At 39.2% G+C, this 19573-nt stretch overlaps 1 protein-coding gene across 4 annotated transcripts in view; it reads left to right on the forward strand.

The window, feature by feature from the left end:
* SEPTIN9 (septin 9) overlaps nucleotides 1-19573 on the forward strand; it is a 296825-nt gene that overhangs the window by 154277 nt on the left and 122975 nt on the right. The window lies entirely within an intron of this gene.

A 19573-nucleotide genomic window follows, 5' to 3' on the forward strand; every position in this document is an offset into this window, starting at 1 on the left:
TCTGGGTCTTCATTTTACCTACCTTATAAAGGATGGAAGGCTGAGTCAACCTTGGGCCTGGTGGACTTGAACTTGCAGTAATTGCAAGCAGCTGTGTTAATAACAGACTGCATTAGTCTGTTGAGCCACCAGAGGCCCGTATTACAAACCATTTGACTTCCCTTCCCTTTCTTATATGTGCTTTTGGGACCTGCAGAATTCTATTGGATATTTGGGGATGGAAAATCTTGATCAAGGAGGAGGGAGAACATGCAATTGATTGTATGTTTATAAGAAAAAAAAATTTAGCAGCCTAAAAGCATCGACAACAAATTCTGTAAATTTCTTCTGGGCAGAAACATGTTAGTGCTGTGTAATTTAGGGGTGGAGAGTCATTTTCTCCACCACTAATAATGTACTGGAAGAATCACTGGAAAACATAGTTCTCTTTCCATATAGCTTCTGGCTTAACTGTAGTCATAAATTTCTCATTGCTGCACAAACAAGCAGCCTTCTCCTTCCCTTTCTTAGAGGGAGGAAGAAGCTTAGAGGGAGGAAGAAGCTCATTCTGGATATCCTTAAAATGGGAGGCAGGAAGAGGTGGGTCTTCATAGGAAGCACTAATATAACTTTGGTCATAGCATTTCTTCTGAAGCAAGAATAAGGCAATTAACCTGTGACTTTCTGAGGTCATCAGAAGCACCATTATATGCTTTCGTAATGTACGGGGACTTCAAGGGCAGGTGCCTCTTGCATCTGGAAAAGATCATAAACAAAGGTTGCTTAGGACAGTGAGATGGGCAGCATATAAATTTTAAAAAATAATAAAATTAAATTAAAAAACCCAAAATAATTTAAAAAAACCCAGAGTCCTCCCTCTCTCTCTCCCCCCTCTCTCTTTCAAACACACACACACACACACACACACACACACACACACACACACACACACAGGCTGTCTGTCTGTGTATCATCTATCGATCGATCGATCGATCGATCAATCGATCGATCGTAATACTTACCAAGGCTCATTGGGAGCATGCTATGAATTCAAAGATGATAACAAAGTTTTGGGGACTCAGAACATTCCAAATATTTATCTAACTGATAAATAAATGATAGTGCAATTATGAGATGGAATGCCTGCAGCGGAATAGAGAGACAGACCCTGTGAAGGCTATGCTATTTTCTCTTTGTATTTCTTTTCTCTTTTCCTGCTTCACATCATTGAAGGAACCAGATGCCAGATGTTTCTCTGAGACAATAAGAATAAGAATTATTCTTTTCAGGGGTTCATTTAGGAATGCTGATAACTACGGGAATGTGTAGGACTTTCTCTGGGTGCTGTTTCTGTCCCAATCATAATGCTCAGTGGTGGGTTTCAAAATTTTTTACTACCGGTTCTGTGGGCGTGGCGGAAGGATACTGTAAAATCTCCATTCCCACCCCACTGCAGGGGAAGGTTACTGCAAAATCCCCATTTCTTCCCGATCAGCTGGGACTCAAGAGGCAGAGAATAGATGGGGGTGGGGCCAGTCAGAATTTTTACTACCTGTTCTCTGAACTACTCAAAATTTCCACTACCGGTTCTCCAGAATGGGTCAGAATCTGCTGAAATCCACCTCTGATACTTCTGCATTAGAAGAGAGGAGGCTTCACCTGGGTGGCTTGGCCTCCATGTCTTTGTAATTCTTTCCCATATTCATTGATGAACAGGCAGAAGGGCTAATACTCTTCTTCAACGTGTGGTTAGATGATTGAAAGCAAGACATAACTCTCAGCTTTCCTGATTAGAAGACTAGTAAAGGAACTGGGGAATTGCTGTAGAGTATTTATGGGAGGGGGTGGCCTTGTTGGGGAACACTGCCCAGGGCTCATAAGCCCTATGAAGTGAATCAGGAGACACTATATCAGTCCTATATGGAGATGAGGTATGAAGTGAATTTTCATTGTTCTGAAAAATGTTTGTGCTCACCCATAGGAGGTATATTTCACTTTCATGCTTCTTCTCTTTTGAACATCAGGCCACTTGTAGCAATATTTAAGATTTCAGTTTTGCAATTGCAATAGCTGCTTCTGGCCCTACACTGTTTGATGAAATGAGAGTTCTGTGTGTCTTCATGACACATTATTTTAAAAATCCAGCACCCTTCTTGCTCTTAATTCGAAGCATGCAAACTAAAGCTTGGATCAGAATGGAAACTTCTGAACACTTCACTTCCCTCATAATTCTAAAGTATCGTAAAGTAGGGGATGGAAGCCTTTCTGCCACAGTTGGAAAGGGGCTCGTGTGTTATAATGCAATAACCATAACAGTAACATAACTAACACTCTCAAAGGAACATTTTGTTTATCACAAGAGAATTAAAACTGGACTGAGCTGCACGTGCCAAGGAACAGAACGCGTGCTGAAAAATAAGCCAAAATTTGCTTTGTTATGTCTGTTTGCTTGCTTGAGTCAGTATCCCAGTCTCTGACTTTACCTAATAGGAACTTACATAGTTTCCAAAGGGACAGATATGTTACTCTGTGGCAGCAGAAATGATGGTGAAATTAGAAAGCATACAAAACGTTTATTACAAAGTTTCTATAGCTGTTAGAAGCTTTAATTCATTTTTACTGTTCAGCTCTCTTATACTATTAAAATGTTGACTACTTAATTAATGATAGCTTTGCCTGTCATTGTCTAGAGTTAGTAAATTAAGGTTAAAAGTGGATTCCAATCTGGTCTGAGTTGAACTTCACAAGTAGTGCCCATCAAAAAAGCAACTTTGGGGTTGGAAGAGAGGAAGAGAAAGAGAGAGGATTGAAGATAGGACTAATCAGGGGTTGTATTCACTTACCTTCACTACCGGTTCACAAATGTAAGCGTGTGCGTGCGCAAAGCTTCAAAAACAGGTCTTGATGATGTCTGGGCAGGTGGGCAGAGCCTCCCACCGCCACCTCCGCTACTGGTTCTCCCGAACTGGATAGAACTGGCTGAATATCACCACTGGAATATCACTAATAGAAGGACTCAGTGGGAGAGAAACGAAGTGGTATTGGGAGTATTTGCCATTTGATATAGATGTATAACATTATCATGCTATGTCCATTTCCTTTCAGGATTCGTTTTGGAAGTTTGGCTTGGGTAAGGTTGCTAAGAATTCCTTCTGCCCCTTTTCAAACATATAGTTCCAACAAAAAGGAATGATTCCTAAAATCATTCCTATATTTCATAGAGATATATTTTGAGGAAAACAGAGTTGACTCACACTATAGTTGGAAACATTTAAACTGCTTCCTATTAGATCAGAAGTGGGTGACAGATCTAAACAAAAAAAAAACTTTTCTAAACATTTAACTCCCACTAAATTTTACTTTCTGGTAGCCAAGAGGTATTTCACACATTATTTTTTCCAGCATGGAATGTGTATGATAACATGATAATGTAAAAGAAACTGCAGTGGGCTGAAGTATTTTTGGCTCTGCACATGCGAGGAGAAAAAACAGATGTATTGTGTATATGGCCATTTTTCTAATATGCTCGGTTTTAAATTGTTGTTTTAATTGTATATTTTTTATGTTTTTTTTATCTTTTGGCTGTACACCGCCCTGAGTCCCTCGGGAGAAGGGCGGTATAAAAATTTAATAAATAAAATAAAATAAATAAATAAAATAAATATATGTGATTGTTAGTGTGTTAAGAAACACAAAAAGGATAGGGACTACAAGCCAGATATATTGGAATAGACAATAGTGCAGATTAGTCCAGCAGAATATTCACATATTTTTTTCCTACATTAGTGTTCTCCATCCTGTCAGCCTCCAATGTGTTCCACTATAGCCCCAATAATCCCCAAATGTCTGGTGATAGTTCAATTTCTGGTAGGAACTATGAGAGTTATAATGCAACACAACTGTGCGTATTGAGAAAGACTGTCCTGCCCAATGTCCCTTTTTATGAAATATAAGTGGGGGGAGGGAAAAGGATATTTATTTCACTGGATAAATGCTGCAAAATTTGTGTGCTCAGTTGTAACTATCATCATTCCCATAGAAGTGCCAACAGCCAGGGGTGAAATCCAGCAGGTTCTGACAGGTTCTGGAGAATTGGTAGCGGAAATTTTGACCAGTTCAAAGAACCAGCAAATACCACCTCTGCTGGCCGCAGAGTGGGATGGGAATGGAGATTTTGCAGTAACCTTTCCTGCCACACCCACCAAGCCACGCCCACAGAACCGGTAGTAAAAAAATTTGGATTTCACCACTGCCAAAAGCCCAATCGAGTAGTTATTCTCTGAAGTTCGAATGTAATGGATCACATTTTTTGTTCAAAAAAAATGCAAGAAGCATGAAGGGGCGAAAAAAGGATAAAGAGTAGAGCCACTTAGTCTTGATTTGATCTCAAAAGTCCTTACATGGAATCGTGAGCTTTTGTTTTTCTGAATTGTTATGACTCAGTTTTCTGCAGTAATTATATTTTCACTGTCAGAGATCAGTGCTTGGCTCTCGGAATAGATTATGTGAGGGGCTGGGGATCTGATTAAAAGGCTGCTCCCAATATACAGATGGCGTCAACCACAATCACTGAAAAACTCTGGAAGCTAATTATCTTTTTTTTTTTAATTACTTTTTGTCCCTGGAATTAAAAAGAAAGAAGAATCAGTCAGAAAATATGGAAGTATCACAGTGACATCTGACAGCCCTATAAAAATCTTCAAACAGGACAGGATAAATTTCACAATATAAGCTTCTTTTGGAAGCATGCAAAATATTTTAAGGTCTTGCGTTCTTTGCTCTTTTGATTCCTTTGTGGTTCGTGAAAGGGGGATGGTGCTTGTCTTTTTAGTCACCTATTCCATTGTAACTGAATTTATTTTGTAGCTCTAAAAGTCCGTTGTACCTCTGGCAGAGAGCTGCCTGACAAGCTGGTGAGAGAGATTTCAGAAGAGTTATAGTAGTTTTAATGGTATCTTGGGAGATTTCTGATTTAGCTCATTGCCTAAAAATATTGAAGGTCTGGCCCTGGGTCTTCCTTCCTTAGCCTGGAGTCTTCAAAATACATGATGGCACTCCACTTCCAGAATTCACTGTGGCTGAGAAACTCCGAAAACAAATAACACTTCAGAGGCTAGTTCAGGGGTGTCAAACTTGCGGCTCGCAGGCTGGATGCGTCACACGCTGGCCACGCCCACCCTCAGTTTAGCAAAGGGGAAACAGTTGCAAAAAGTCACGTGACGACATGTTGTCATCATGAGGTTGATACTCCTGGGCTAGTTGCTTGTCTTTTGCTTGGTTTGCTTGTGCTCCTCCTCCTGATAATGTATCTCCCCAGTTATTTGCAAACCTTACACACTCAACTGGCCCGTGTTCCTAGGTGCCATTCCCGGTTTGACTCAGCTGAAAAGGGCTCTATTTGGGTCAGCCGCCTTTATCGAAAAATTATTACTTGGAAAATTACCCAGGAAAAGTAATACTTGGACAAACACGAACAAAACAAAAGACATGTCTGCCTGACATTACATATGCCTTTCCTGCTAAGCTTGCAAGTTTCCCAAATGTTGCAATCAACATTAAGAGAAGTAAGTCAAGGTACTTCTTTTATCTCACTGCAAGGTCAAGATTCGTGAAGTGGGTGCCTTCCGAGCGCTTTCCCTGCCTGCCATGTGTGGAATAAGTTCCTGTATGGTTCCGATTTTCTTTTTCCAGATTGTGATAAAAATTGTCATTCTTGTTGTATTAGTTTTCCTTTGGATATGTATCCCTAAGGCAGTGGTGTCAATCTCGCAGCCTATGGGCCAAATGCGTCCCGTGCTGGCCCCACCCCACCCCGTCTCATTTTTATAATGTTCCATCTTTCTAACTTCCCCGTAGTTTTAAGGTATGAGGAGAGATGCAGCAAGAATCCTAGGCAAATAGATGATTTTCTTTAAAAATAATGGGTCTGTCTTTCCTTGTAATCTCTTGAGTTCACTATGTGAAAATTGAGTGCAGGGGAGTGAGGGAGCAGCAGGAGGAATGACTCTTTCCCATGACTGCTCCTGTTAGAGCTCTCTGCCCCTCACACTGTTTGTATTTGTTGAACTTTGCTTGCTTGCAGTGGATCCCCCTTGTCCTACTGACCTTTCCTTTCCCTTGCAGCTGGGGGATGGCACTGGTGATTGGTCAGCCGTTTGCTGTCACTTTCCTCCTCCCCATCCTTTCTGGAGCAAAGAGAACTGTAGTTGGTTTCCTATCAAGTTGCTGCTGTTACCGAGAATGATCTAAAAGTGTGTTTATCAAGCTGTCAAACTTTGTGGGGGAAATGTTTATATTTTAGTGCTGCTATGATCAAGCTGCCTTGGGAATGCATAATTTCATCAGGATTTCCCCTGGAGAAGCAGGAGCCAGAAGAGTTCTGTGTAAAACTAGGGATTTGAGGAACTGCAGTTCATATCCCTTTACTGTGTATCTGTTGCAAAAGATTTTCCAATCTGGGATCCTCTAAATGAATTGAAATTCTATTGAAGTGCAAGTATCCCCGGAAAGAACAATTCTGGGGATACCAGAATGGCACTGGTGTATACTCCAGTTGAAAGCTGGTTATTTCCTGCAACCAATTTTTTATTCTTTTCCAATATTATTTTGATTCTGAACACAGAATCGATTCTGAACCATGAGTGATAGAAAGTACCCTTTTCCTTCTGGGGATAATGAAAAAGACTTATGATAAGAAGACAAGACATATCATTCTGCGGCAAGATTGGCCTTTGTACAATGTTGGAAGAACGCAAAGATGCCCTTCGATGACTTAATAATTAAATTTTTTTTGATTGCGCTGAAATGAACAAACTGATATTGGAATTGAAAGGAATGACAGACTTGGAGTATTATGTATCATGGGAGAAATGGTACAAATGGATTGAAAACAGAAAAATAAAACAGACTCAGACATAGTAGAATTAGATGAAGTAAAATGTATAGAGTATAAGAATTTTGTAGTGATATGTCGTGTAAATGGTCACAGTCTTGCACAATTTTTTTGTGTATTTTTGTATTTATTTATTTTTTGTTTGTTTGTTTAAAAATCAATAAAATATAAGGGAAAAAAAGATGACACAAGTTTGACACCTGTTCCCTAAGGCAATGCACAGGTATGGTATAGGTGATACCTGGATCAATAAGAGTAACTGTGAGAGGGATCTTGGAGTGCTAGTGGACAATGCGAGCTTAAATATGAGCCAGTAATGTACTGCAGCTGCCAAAAAAGCCAACATAGTTCTAGGTTGCATTAACAAAGGGATAGAAACAGTGGTGTGTTGCTCCTGGTTTGCTCCAGTTCTGCAGAGCCGGTAGTAAAAATCTGCTGGTATTCGGAGAACTGGTAGTAATGGCTGGCTGGCCATGCCCCCGAACTGGTTCTCTGAGGCTTTTAAAAGTAAAAAAAAACCCTCTGATGATCCCGTGGCTGAGCAGGGATCATCAGAACCCTTTAAAAGTTTTTTTTTTTTAAACAACCTCTTCGGCCGAAGAGGTTGTTAAAACAAAAGGTTTTAAAAGGCTCCTCTGGCGATCCCAGCTGAGTTAAGAGGTTCTGGGCTGCGATTAAGCAACTTCAGCTGGGATCCTCAGAGGAGCCTTTTAAAATCTTTTTTTCCTCTGGCCCACCCAATCCCCCCTCCTCACTTACCTCATTACAGCTTCTTTCGGGCTGGCAAAGCCATGTTTTACATCAGTTGCATCAGCTAGCAACTGAATCTGCCTGACTGGAATCCACCTCCTCAGTGAGCAACTGCTTTGCTGGCTGAGGAACTCTGGGAATTGAAGTCCACAAACCTTAAAGTTACTAAGGTTGGAGACCCCTGATCTAAAAAATATAAATAAAATAAAATAATAAAATAAAATATTTGTGCAGCTTTGTGAGATTTGGTGTGTTTCTGTAGTGTTTCACTCTAACTACACAAACACACAAAATCTCAGAAAGCTGTATGTGGCATTTTGTGTATGTGTGAGAGTCAGTTATGCTATGTTTGTGTGTAAAGTGTGAAAGTTGGTTTTTGAGCTTTTTGTGGTTGTGTGAGGTTCCTGCTTATTACAGGGGCCATTTTGGGTGAAGTGCAGCTGCTTTTACATTGTGTGTGAGTCTGTTGTGTTGTGTGTGTGTGTGTGTGTCCCTTCGCAAGGACTTGGAGGCAGCTCCTCTGAGGAAAAGAGGAAGCTCTGGCTGTCCCCCGGGAGAAATTGCCCTGTCCCTGCAGCATTGGTCATGTGACTGAGTAGGCATGGCCAACTTGATGTCACTCACAGCAAAGTGCCACCCCACCTTGTCCTGAGTGACTTCAAGTTGGACACACCCACTCAGTCACATGACCACCAAGCCATGCCTACCAAATAAGCCATGCCCACAGAACCGGTAATAAAATGATTTGGAACCCACCTCTGGATAGAATCAATATCATGTGAAAGAATAATACCATTTTATAATGCCTTGGTAAAGCCACACTTAGACTACTGCATCAAGTTTTGGTCGCCACAGTGTAAAAATGATGTTGAGACTCTATAAAGAGTAAAGAGAAGAGCAACAAAGATGATTAGGGGACTAGAGGCTAAAACATATAAAGAACGGTTGCTGGAATTGGGTCTGTCTAGTTTAATGAAAAGAAGGACTAGGGCTGCAATGTTAGCAATGTTCTGATATCAAGGGTTGCCACAAAGAAGGGAAGTCAACCTATTCGCCAAAGCACCTGAAGGCAGGACATAAAGCAATGGATGGAAACTAAGGAGAGAAGAAATAGAGAACTAAGGAGAAATTTCCTAACAGAACAATTGATCTTGCCTTCAAAAGTTGTGAATGCTTTTAAGAATGTGAATGTTTTTAAGAAAAGATTGGACAACTATTTGTCTGAAGTGGTGTAGGGTTTCCTGCCAAGCAGGGGGTTGGACTGGAAGACCTCCAAGGTCCCTTCCAACTCTGTTATTCTTGATATTCTGTTAATATTCTAAAGGTCATAAAATGATAGGGGTTACTAAATGAGTTTAATGTTTAAACAGACATTCTTAGATCTAACTGATAGGAGTGACTAGGACTCAAATATCTTATCTTTTATTTAGCTGATCCTTGTAATAAGTAATATAATTGCTGACTGGAGCATATATTTGTGGAAGTAGGTACCATCACATCCTTGAATTAGCTCTCTCCACTGAAGCTGACAAATTGCATAGAAAAATTTCTTCTTTGACTCAGACCTTGTCTGATCAGCAAGATCCTATAAGCTGTCATGCATCTCTGTGTATTTTGGTGGTCCGTTAGTTTAAACTATTATTCCACATTTCTGGACTGCTCCTCAGTTTCTCTTCCTCCCTGGCTTTCCATGGCTTTCCATGGCTCCCCCTCCCTGGCTTAAATTTTGGCCATGATGCATCTCAGGCAGCTGCCTACAGTCCTGCCCTTGACTTACTGTACAAAATCCTTGGGAATCATTCTCAATGTTATCTCATGAATTCAAAACAATCCAAAACAATTCAAAACAATCCAAAATTCTTGCAGATGAAGCAGGGGATGTTCTCTTATTCAAATTATGCATATTTTACATTTTGTAGGAAGTAAATCCCTCTTCCTCCATTTTTATCACTTATTTCCTATAGGAACTTCCTTGCATATGGTTTCTGTATCATTTGAGTGGGCTCTTTACAAACTTAACTTCTTTTGTTCTCTGTGGACTTTAGCAGAGCTGTTCTTGCAATGAAGTTAATAAAGAGACTGATATTAAGTTTTATTTGATCCAGCTTGAACAGATGGAAGGACTCTCTTGGGAAGGCTTACAGAAAAGTGTTGTAACACAGACAGGAAATATTTGAAACTAATTTAAATGTGAAGGTGGGTTTATTTTTGGTCATGATTACCTTGAGTATCAGATACTTCAACTGCAAGCTAGAAGAGAGAGAGAAACTGGCCTCAAAGATTATGCATCCTGTGAAAAAAGGGAAGGCTTTGTCTGGAGTTCAGTAGATATTTGAAACTTTCATTTGCCCATATCTCTTTTAAATGGATATGAGACCTTTGTTTTGGTGTACGTGTCTTCCCCTAGTTAAATACATCGCCATTTTAGCATCATTGGAATGTGTGTGTATGTTGGAGGAGTAAGCGATTTATATAGTATGATCAAAGGCAACTTTCCTTTGAAGGAAAGTTGAAGAAAACTGATCTAATGTGTATCAAAGGTGCTATTACAAAAGGCAACTGGACTGTTTTTTCCTTGAGGAAGAAGAAGAAAGCATTTTGCTTCTCATTCAAGAAGCTTCATCAGTTGGGATGGTGGAGCGATGGAAGGATAGGTACTGACAGTGTCTGTGGAAAGTCTCAGTCATCCAGGTCATGGTTGTCCCAAAGGTGCTTTTTTCAAAAGGAAACTGGTCTTTGTTTTTTAACTTGAAGGCATTTTGCTTCTCATCCAAGAAAAGCTGAAGAAGGTTCTTGGATAAGAAGCTAAATGTCTTCAAGCCAAAAAGCAAAGGACAGTTGCCTTTTGAAAAAAGCACCTTTGGGACAACCATGACCTGGATGACTGAGAAGCGACTTTGGGACAATAGGTACTGACAGTTGAGACTGGATGGTGGGGGGCTGGAAGGGTAAGTTCTGACAGAATGTTGATGTAATGTGTACTTACATCAACATGTATTTAACTCTGCTTGAAAGAAAGCAAGGCATTTGATAAAAAGTTCTGGATATTGATCTAGGAAATACTTTTTACTTCCATATATCTATATTAAAATATATCATGAAAAAATTATGCTGTCCCAATATAAGATTAAACTGAAATAATACAGCTTTTTTTTTTTAAAATGAAATTGAAATATTCCAGTGGGTATTTTTAAAAATAAATATAACTTCATTTAAATTGTCTCTAGGCTCATCTCTGGTTTTCTAATTGGAATCTCCCCTTTTCAAGATAGCTTTCAATGAACTTTGACAATGGTTTGGTATTTACTGGTGGGAAATATAACTTTAAGATTGGAAATGCATAGAAGCTTGTTGTTACTATGCATGACTAAATAAAAATCGTAACTTTGAAGAAGCATCTTTGTTTTGTTTCTGTTGTAAATGGACAAAGCTTGGGAGAAGGAAGACAAACTTGTGGTGTAAGATGTTAAATAATTTTCTTTAAGCTTTCAGGAATGAATTTTTCATATACAGGCACATTTTGAGATGCCTTCCTTCAAGGGAGGCAAAGCTAATAATTAAGTCATGATTGCTCTGTTTGCTAATCAGCAGTAGACATTCAATAATTATAAAAATATTTTAAGATTGAAGCAGTTAAAAAGCTTCTCTTTGTATTTGTGGTTGAATCATGTATTCTTATAATTATATGGGAGTAAAGTCAATTGAATTCAGTTGGGTCTATTTATGAGTGGGTATTTATAGGATTGTGCTGTAAAAGAAGCTAGTTCACTCATCAACTTGAAATAGTTTGCAAAGATTCTGTGTTGATTTATTCATTCCACATATTATTGTTGAAGTGGCTTTTGCAGACAAACAAACTTGAGGTATATTGGCTTATTCGTAGTTTTAAATTTCTTGAAAGGCAACACAGCAGGCTGTCTCTGACCATATGTTTGTTTTTTGCCCTTTGACAATGTTTATAGGACTTTATTTTTGTCTTGGTTTAGAGATATTTGTTCAAATTGTTCCTGCTTCACACCAGAGTGGTTATGCAGATGTTATTAAACTTGAGCTCCCCATCGGCTTTAAACCGCCATGGTCTAAAGTGAGGGATGATGGGAATCAAACCACATCTGAAGAGCCATATATTGCCAACACCTAATCTATAGCAACCAGCAAATTCTATCTTTAGCCATGCTAAGAAATAAAAAGAAAACCTTGGAGGATTTTCATTAGTCTCTTTTCAAACCCAAAACGTAACTCTTTTAAGATACATTTTGCTCTTTAAGGCAAATGGTTTTGAGAGGTAGGGGGAATAGGCTTAAAATGGCATAATATACTTTTTTAAAAATCACATAATCATAGTTCTGATTGTATTTATACCCATCCCCCTTCTTTTTTGTTCCATTCAATCATGTCCCTGACATTTTCTAGGCAATGTTTTCCAAAGTAATTTGCCATTGCCTCCTTCCTGGGGCTGAGGGAAAGGTGACAAACATATCCAACACACCTTATTCCTACCATTTTCTACACAACAACCCTATCAGGTGGTTTGGGCTGAGAGAAAATGACTGGCCCAAGATCATCTAGTTGACTTTGTGCCTAAGGTAGGATTAGAACTCACAGTCTCCCAATTTGTGGATTGATGCCTTAACCACAACACTAAACTGATTCTCTCTCTTTTTAAAAAAATATTTTTTATTAAACAGTTTGTCTTTAAAAACAACACAAAAAACAAGACATGTCAAGACATAACATATTAATTAATTACATAACATTAATGGTAATTTTACAGCATTTTGTATCGACTTATGTATTTTGCTTTTGTAGTTCTCTATTCTATCATTTCTATTCACTACTCAATAGTAGGATAATCACATTACTTCAACATATATAATATTATATATACATATTATAATATTCATTGTTCTTATCTACACATTTATATTCATTTATATTTACATCTCTTTATTTAATATTGTTCAGTTACTTTATGTTTCATACTAAACTGATTCTTATTTACCTCTATTAATATACTATAACTGCTTTAAAGTTAAAAATAGTGGAGGTCCTGTTCACCTATCATCTCTTATTGGGCCTTTTTCAGGTTCTGGGAGGCCTGGGAGGGTTAAATATATTTCCCATGTGTGGAGACAAGTCCTCCACCATCATCCCTTTTAAAGAGGCTTTGTTGTCCTTGATTTGAAAAATCAAGAACAAAATTTCTATCATGGTTGCCTCAGGCTCAAATGATATAGAAGGCTGTCTTGTTCTGCAGAATAGACACTTCCTATCTCAAGGTCAAACACAGATACAGTGTGTTGGGTCACACAATATTTACCTTTCAGGATCAGAGGTGGGTTCTGACCAGTTCTGGAGAACCAGTAGCAGAAATTTTGAGTAGTTCAGAGGACTGGTAAATACCACCTCTGACTGGCCCCACCTCCATCTATTCTCTGCCTCCTGAGTCCCAGCTAATCGGGAGGAAATGGGGATTTTGAAGTAACCTTCCCCTGGAGTGGGGAGGGAATGGAGATTTTGCAGTATCCTTCCCCTGCCACGGCCACCAAGCCATATCACAACCACCAAGCCACACCCACAGAATCGGTAGTGAAAATTTTTGAAACCCACCACTGCTCAGGACATATTAGGTAATTTCCAATGCCTTATTCTCAATTTAGATGACTAAATTCTCAATTTAGATTACTAGTTCTTGTAATCTATATTCTTCATTCAGTCATCTTTACTGAACTTCTCTTAAATGAAAATAAGATAACAGCAGGTGAAAATAAGATCAGGGTAAAAGAAGCCTACATTTAGCAGTTACAGAAAATTGGGGAAAAGAGGAAAAGCTTGCTCAAGAGGCTAAGGTATCTCTAAGCTAAACCTGATTTTTTTCCTGTGGTTTTATTTATTTATCTGCATTCTATCTCCCCAAACTGAAGAAAACAATATAATGAACAGAGATTAAAAAGTCTTTGCAAAACATTTCTTTAACTGGGGAGTCTTTCCTCTTCTCATTCTCCCTCAAACCAAAGTTCGTTATGTGTTCTCTAACCACCTTTGTGGTCTGCCTGAACCTAGAAGATGAGCATGCACCATAAAAGTATATATCTGCTGTTTATGCTTGCTAAGATGCAGATGTTATCTGGACACTAATGAAGGCATTATGCATGGTGAAATCTGTTCTGTGGGAGCTAGACAAAGATCACAATTACTATGAATTGGTAGACTGTGTCTTTAAGTTAAATCCTGTGCATTGCAGGATTTAACTTAAAGGACTGTAGATCTCAAGGAAATGTGTTCAAGCAGAACTTTTTTTGTGAGGACTGAGGTATGTTATGGGTTAAAAAGTCAGTCATCACGATCTTCTGAAGTTGTGTATTCTGCACTAGGCCTTATATCATCTGCAGCTTGTTTCATACATTTTTTTCTCCTTCTCCTGTTCAGCCTCTCATTTACTCAACTCTTCAGACCATTGGCCCTCTCTCACCATTTTTCCCATCTTCCATTTCCATTTGGAAGAATGTGACATTTCTAGGGGTCTCTAAATTCTGCAGCTGACTTTCCAAATCTGGCATCTTCCAGGTGTCTTCCCAGCCAGCCGGATAATTTGAGGAATCTGCTGACAAAGTTATTCTTTCTTGAGACTCCACCCACAACCACAAACCACACTTGTATGTTGTTCTTCCCCTCCTGAAATCTATGTTCAGATTACATTTCCAAATTAACTGGAAGAACTCGTATTGATTTGGAAGGCTAGGTTAGTTAACCCTTACTCTGTAAAAGTACGCAATACCGTTTTGTTTCATTACCTTGTTTGCTTGCTGCTTGTCCTTGGAGTTCTTTTGAGTTTATTGCTCAGTGCTTTTGAAATTTTTGTTACCCATGGTAGTGTTGTCTTCATTTGATAGCAATAAAGATTTGATATTTTCTGAGTGCTAGTTTTAACAGAGCAGACACTTAACCTCTTTCAAAAGATAATGTATCTCATTACCTAACAAATGCACTACAGCATGTAAACAGCTATTTATCTTAATTGGCGGTAATGCAGAAAGCATGAAGGTTAAGTATAATGTTGCAAGCACACTGTGATGTTTGCAGGCTGCAATGATTGTGCTGCTGGTACCAGCAACACGCCACTGAAATTTTAGAATAACAGTCTTGCTGTCAGTATACCAGATGTGGTCTTGCATGCTAAGCATTTCAGCCTCCCTGAACCAATCTTCAGACCTCCAAGTGCTGTGAAATGAAATAAAATTGATTGTAGTAGCGAGGTAATTCATAATTAAACAGAACCCAAGTAAAATAATTAGAGCAGCAATGTGTTGCCTGCATGCAGTTTTCCCCCCCTATCCTATACACATACCAATATTAAAAGGGTGTTGTGGGCTGACTTGCTTCTCTGTACCCTGTCAACATATATGTGACCCCACAGATGTTGCTCAAATGTAACCTCCAGTAGTCTCAGCCAACATGACAATGCTCTTAAGGTGATCCAGTTATATATCCAACATATTTTGCAGTGTATAAGACACACTCCCCCCCCCCAAAAAAGGTGGGTGGAAATGGCTGTGGGTCTTATAGAGTGAATGTTGCCAAAGCCCTGCCCACCCACCGGCACCCACCCTTCAGCTTCTGCCTCCCAGAAATTTGCCTTCTTGCAGCACAGCCTGGTCAGCTTCAGCACAGCCTGATTTAGTAAGAGCAGCTGTTTGGTGGTTGGATCTGCTTCCCAGAATGCTGCCTATTAGCTGTTCCAGGCTCCAGAGATTGCCACCGCCATTGCCACTCATTGCCGCTGCCGCCTAGTGCCGCCTCTGTGCAACCCATTTTCAGCCTCCATGTGACCCATTTTCAGCCTGCACACACCCTATTTTTGGCCTCCACATGCCTCATTTTCGGCCATCCTAGGTGGCAGGAATTTCTGCTGTCTATCCCTGCCACCTGGAACAGGCCAAAACAGGCACCTCCATGGGGTGCATGAAGGCCAAAAATGGGGTGCACGGAGGTGGCGATAAGTGGCAGCAGTGTTGGGCAGTGACAGAGTGGCTTAATATTTTTAATATTTTTAAATAATTTTTAAATTTTTTAAATCTTTTAACCGGGGTTTTATTATTTTAGGGTTGTAATTTTAAATTTTAAATTTTAAATTGGCCATTTTCTAATATGCTTGGTTTTAAATTGTTGTTTTAATTGTATATTTCTTATGTTTTTTATTTGTCCCTAGGGAGAAGGGCAGTATAAAAATTTAATAAATAAATAAATAAATAAATAAGAGTAGATGATGGCGATCCCCGCAGCTAGAACAGCTGATAGGCAATATTCTGGGAGGCAGATCCAGCTGCCAATCCACTGCCTGTGCTAAATTAGGCTGTGCTAAGGCTTGCTGTTTGCTGCTAAATTGCTGGGAGGCAGAGGCAGATTTTTTTTTCTTGTTTTAGTCCCCAAAAGCTAGGCGTGTCTTATAGTTCAGAGCATCTTATAGTCCAAAAAATATGGTATATTGAGATATTCATAAAGTTTAAACACTTCTCTCTATATCTATATCGAGATATATCGAGCGAAGTGCTTAAACTTTGTGAATCCTTTTGAATTTTCAATATCTTAGCCTAAATATGACCTTAAAAAGTTCTAGGTCATAATTTATATGCCACTGGATTCTCATTTTTCCCCCATTCACTGGATCAGGTAGTTTCAGTTTATTCAGGCTGCAAAGCCTTAAAGAATGGGATTTTTTGTCCCAGAAGAGACAAAACTCGAATGACAGAAAACTAGCAAAAAGATGAAATGCAGGATTATTGTAATTTATGGAAATGTATATGTGAATATTGTTTGTATTTTACAAAAAAGATGCCTCAGTTATTGTCCCAGAAGGTTCGCAATTTATGACAAATATTAAAAAGTAAGCTTTTCATTATAAATACAAAATGTTTCCAATGTTCATAAATTAAAACTTGCCTTTCACAATTGCCTGGGAGTTTAATGTTTTAATGAAATTAATCATTCTCAAATGACTAGGAAGCAATTTTGATCTTTTCCTTAGGGGCAAAAAAATCTATATATGCCCCTGATTGTGAATTTTGAGCAAATTCTTTTGTTGCCCATGGTCTGTCATGGTCTGTCATGTTTTGAGAATTTGAGAATCCCTGTTTTAGCTGTAGATATGATTACTTGTATGGATTTTATTGTCTATTCCTGAGTAATGTCTTGCAACATGGGCACTGACCAATAGGTCATCTTGTACTGTGTCTTTGGTGTTTCATAAAGGTTAGAATGAGGATTTTGTAAATGATTAATTTTCTATGTGGTAGAAACCACACTCCAAGGCATACCAAAATGTTTTCTTAGTTTGACAACTACTGAAATTTGTGTTGTGTGGAAAGCTCAACTGACCTAATAAATAAATGCTTCCCTTTGCTGCTTTTCTAATAAAACCTAAAAGGGCTAAAGAGAAGCAAGAGGCTGACAGTGCAGTTTTTGAAACATGCCAAGTAGTCAATGAATCTAAGCCATGTGTCTGGCCGACTCACTCTTGGGAGTTGGACAAATTGATGTGTCAGACTTGTGCCTGATGCTGTCTACGTTTTATAGATGTTGATCTTTGAGCTATTTTTCTAGTCAGCGCCCTACAATTATTTTGATCATTTGACTGGAAAACTTGGAGGCTGTTGTTGTTTTGGAAGGCATCCAATATTTTGGTGGGCCTATATTTATTTATTTATTTTAATAATGTAATATGGCCACCCATCTCACAATGGTGACTGTGGGTTGTGTGCAAGGATTAAAACAACAGCTTTGAGCAATGACCCATGACACCCAAAATATACATTATATCCCAAGCATAAAACCACATCAGCAGCAGAGCTCGCCTAACATCTTGGCCCAAATGCCTAGGGAAACATTGGGTATTCAGAACTTGAAAGGTTAACAGGGTCAGGGCAGGACCATCTGGCTTTCTGACAGGATGCTGTTCCATAGGACAGGTGCTGCCATAGTGAAGGCATAACTCCGGGGTCCAACAAGATGATGGTATTTGATAAAAGGGGACTGGAGCCTGTTAGATCTGGTGGGGCAAGTAGAAATAATGGGAAAAAGGCAATCACCCATATAGTCTGGCCATATCTCATGTAGAGCTTTACAGGTGACAAAGCAGCCGAGAATTGTATTTGGAATCCTACTGGAGTAGCTTGTGGAGCAGGGTGTTATATGAGTATGTGAAACTCCCAAAACTCCCTGTGCTGCTGCATTCTGGATCAGCTTCAGCTTCCAAACGTTCTTCAACGTTCTTCAATATTCAGTGCATTATTGGAATCCTAATAGGAGATGATTAAGATGTGAGTTGTCATGTGCAAAGCCAAAGCCAGGGGAGGGATGCAGGATTTACAACCACAGCCACTTAATCTTAGTAGGGTTGAACCAGAATTCTCCTCTATCCAGACCCTCATAGCTTCCAGGCATCAGAAAAGAACTTCAGTAGCATCACTTGTTGAGCCCAGTCTAGAGAAGTACAATTGGTTTATCATCAGCACAATAGTGACAACGCATCCCATCCTTACTGAGCAGTTTCATGTAGATATTATATAGGTGTAGTGAGAAAGCAGAAGCTGGAGGTTCTCCAGAAAGCATGAGTCTCAGGTTTAAGTTCTCCCTCCCCAACACACATACACACACTAACATCAATTTGAAATAGCCATACAGTACAGCAACACAGAAGCCCCAATTCCCACTTTCCTTGGCTGGAAAGAATACCATGAACAATGGTATTGACCACCCGTGAGACATCAAGAAGGGCCAGAATGGATGCAGTGCCTGACCCTGAGCCCACCAGAGATCCTCAATAAGTACAGCCAATGATTTCACAGTACTATAGCCAGGCCTGAATCCTAACTGGAAGGAATCCAAATAATCTGTTTCTTGTAGGGCCAAGCTGGAGGCTGGATGAAAATTGTCCAGATCCCTTGGTCCACTAACAGTCGCTTAAGAAGAGGGTAGACAACTGTCTCCCACAGTGCAGCATATGCCACTGCCTAGACCTAACCATTTGTTACCTCCCAGGAAACTTTCGTCAGCCAGGAGGAGAGGAATTAAAATACAGGTGGCTGAACTCAAAGCACTGGGAACTCTGTTCATTTCATCAAAACTAATACCTTCAATCTCTTCCCACATAACTGTCTCAGACAATTCCAAAGAATCCGTTCATCCAGATTCCAACTCCAAACAAAACTGAGTGACTTTATTTATTTTTATTTATTTTATTTATTTATTTTTGTCACACAGTATATATAAGCATAAGCATGAAATAATTATACAATATATAAGCATATATATGAGTATGAGTTGTAATAACTATATTAATTGGATATAACAAAGGAAAACAACAGGATAGGAACAGTAGGCACGTTTGTGCTCTTATGCACGCCCCTTACAGACCTCTTAGGAATGGGGTGAGGTCAATGGTAGATAGTTTTTGGTTGAAGCTTTTGAGATTTTGGGAAGAGACCACAGAGTCAGGTAGTGTATTCCAAGCATTAACAACTCTGTTACTGAAGTCATATTTTCTGCAATCAAGATTGGAGCGGTTAACATTAAGTTTAAATCTGTTGTGTGCTCGTGTATTGTTGCAATTGAAGCTGAAGTAGTCTTTGACAGGAAGGACATTGTAATAGATGATTCTATGAGTTAAACTCAGGTCATGTCGAAGGCGGCGTAGTTCTAAATTTTCTAAACCCAGTATTTCAAGTCTGGTGGCATAAGGTATTTTGTTGTATTCGGAGGAGTGGAGAACTCTTCTTGTAAAATATTGATCCACTAGATGCCTTGAAGAATCTTTCTGTGGCCCTTCTTATCCATTTTGTAGATATAATAAGGATTGAGAAATAAGAAATCTCACTTATTTCCACAAGACAATATTTAAGAAAGGCTATTATCTATGTTTTGGTGAGTTTCACTTGGTGTTTACCACCATTCTAG

This window comes from Ahaetulla prasina, chromosome 2, assembly GCF_028640845.1.
Source record: "Ahaetulla prasina isolate Xishuangbanna chromosome 2, ASM2864084v1, whole genome shotgun sequence".
Taxonomy (NCBI): domain Eukaryota; kingdom Metazoa; phylum Chordata; class Lepidosauria; order Squamata; family Colubridae; genus Ahaetulla; species Ahaetulla prasina.